The sequence below is a fragment of the Octopus bimaculoides genome, chromosome 25, assembly GCF_001194135.2.
Source record: "Octopus bimaculoides isolate UCB-OBI-ISO-001 chromosome 25, ASM119413v2, whole genome shotgun sequence".
Taxonomy (NCBI): Eukaryota; Metazoa; Mollusca; class Cephalopoda; order Octopoda; family Octopodidae; genus Octopus; species Octopus bimaculoides.
This window is the reverse complement of record NC_069005.1, coordinates 13,297,510-13,299,752: the sequence shown is the minus strand read 5'-3', so window position 1 is coordinate 13,299,752 and position 2,243 is coordinate 13,297,510.

The following is a 2,243-nucleotide window of genomic DNA, read 5'->3' as shown; positions in this document are numbered from 1 at the left end:
GCTGAGAAAGCTGAGGCTATTATACCAGTACAGCAACAAAGATTGTCTTAGCCCGTTTGCCATCGGACGATTGATTTCTGTAGTTATTATCAGTGTATCTTACCGATTTAAATAAGAGTTTGTGTGTGTGTGTGTGTGTGTGTGTGTGTGTGTGTGTGTGTGTGTTCCTCGTAACTTATCAGTTCGGCTAAAGAATCCGATAAAGAAAGAAATAAAATCAGTCCTGGGGCCGACTTGTTTGCGTAAAAAAAGAAAACTCAAAAATAACTCAAAATCCCTTCAAGGCAGTGCTCTAGCATGGCCGCAGTCAAATGCTCGAAACAAGTAAAAGAATAAAAGAATATCCAAACAGAATATAGAAAAAGTTGTTGGCATAATCTATTCACCATTACTTGTGTTTCATTTGTACAAAGTAGGAGAAATTATTCAGACAGAAGAGAAAATGTACATTTGGATGACGCGTTCCTTTATTGTTGCTAATCAGGAGTCCTGTCGATATAATTTCTCTGCAAGAGATATTTCGCAGAGATCATCTTCTCATTTCCTAGGCCGGGTGGCGCGTTGTGTTCTTAAGCACAATACATCACCTCACGTTGCTCTGCGATCACTTCGAAACCTGACGCGTGGCACACCGTGTACCTGGTCAGTCAGCGTCTATTTGATAGAGGGAGTGAGCTAACGTACGTCAAGTACATTTGGTCACTATAAACAAGGTCGTTTCTCAAAAGCTGAACACTCATACAGCGTCTTTGACGAGAGAGTCCATCATATAAATCTCTCTTTACTCTTTTTACTTGTTTCAGTCATTTGACTGTGGCCATGCTGGAGCACCACCTTTATTCGAGCAAATCGACCCCAGGACTTATTCTTTGGAAGCCTAGTACTTATTCTATTGGCCACTTTTGCCGAACCGCTAGGTTACGGGGACATAAACACGCTACCATCAGTTGTCAAGCGATGTTGGGGGGACAAACACGGACACACAAACATATATACATATATATATATGTATATACATATATACGGCGGGCTTCTTTCAGCTTCTGTCCACCAAATCCACTCACAAGGCTTTGGTCGGCCCGTGGCTATAGTCCATGACACTTGCCCAAGGTGCCACGCAGTGGGAATGAACCCGGAACCATGTGGTTGGTAAGTCAGCTTCTTACCATACAGCCACTCCTGCGCCTATATATACTCAATATAAAATAATGTACATTTAAACACAAGCAGTTTTACACGCTAGAAGAATTCAAAACGACCAAAACCACATTTAAGAGCAATTTTGAAGGGAATGAAAGATAAAAACATTTACCTTGTTATTTTATTACGGTCATACCTAGGTTTCAAATATTTTTTAGCAAATAAAATAATTTCCTAGGCGAAATTCTCATCAGTGACCGTGCCATAATACTAACATAATTAAGAGACGATTAACACATGTCTCATCGTTATACATCATATTTTTTCAAATTCACTCCCCAAGCACAGTTTCAGTTGTCAGTAAATGAATAAATGCTGAACTAATCTTTGTGTTAGTGTTATGGCACGGTCACTGATGAGAATTTCGCCAATCAAGAATTTGATTTGAAACGACTCCAACCATCTGTGAAATATGGCGGTATCTCTGTAATGGTATGGGGAGCTGTCACCAGCAATGGTTGCTCTGAGCTGATCGAATGTGTTGGAACCATAAACTTTGAAAAATACATCGAAATACTTAAGTAAGGACTACTTCCGATGTATTCACATGATAACATAACGAAAGATGAGTTTTTATTCATGAAGATGGGGTTCCATGCCACACAGCGAAAAGGAATCAACAATGGCTGACTGAAAACGAGATCAAAAAGCTTCCTTGGCTGAACCAATCTGCTGGCATAAACCCAAGTGAAAATCTTTGGAGCATACTAGATAGAACTACAAGAAAAACTCGACAGAAACCTAAATCTAAAGATGAGTCGTTTCGATTGTTATATGATATGAAAAATGGGCAGAAATTTCACAAGAGACAACCACAAAGGTCAGCAGTTCGATGCCAAAAAGAGTTTCTGAATTAAAAACTGCAAAGGGAATGTCAACGAAATACTAAAGTATGTAGTCCTACCTATCGATTACATTTCAATCGTTCGCTTGGCGTATTAAATAAAAGATTTTGATAATTAAAGGTGTCTATTTATTTCCTGCATGTCTGTGTATGTACGTATATATATATACGTATATTTATATATATATATGTTTATATA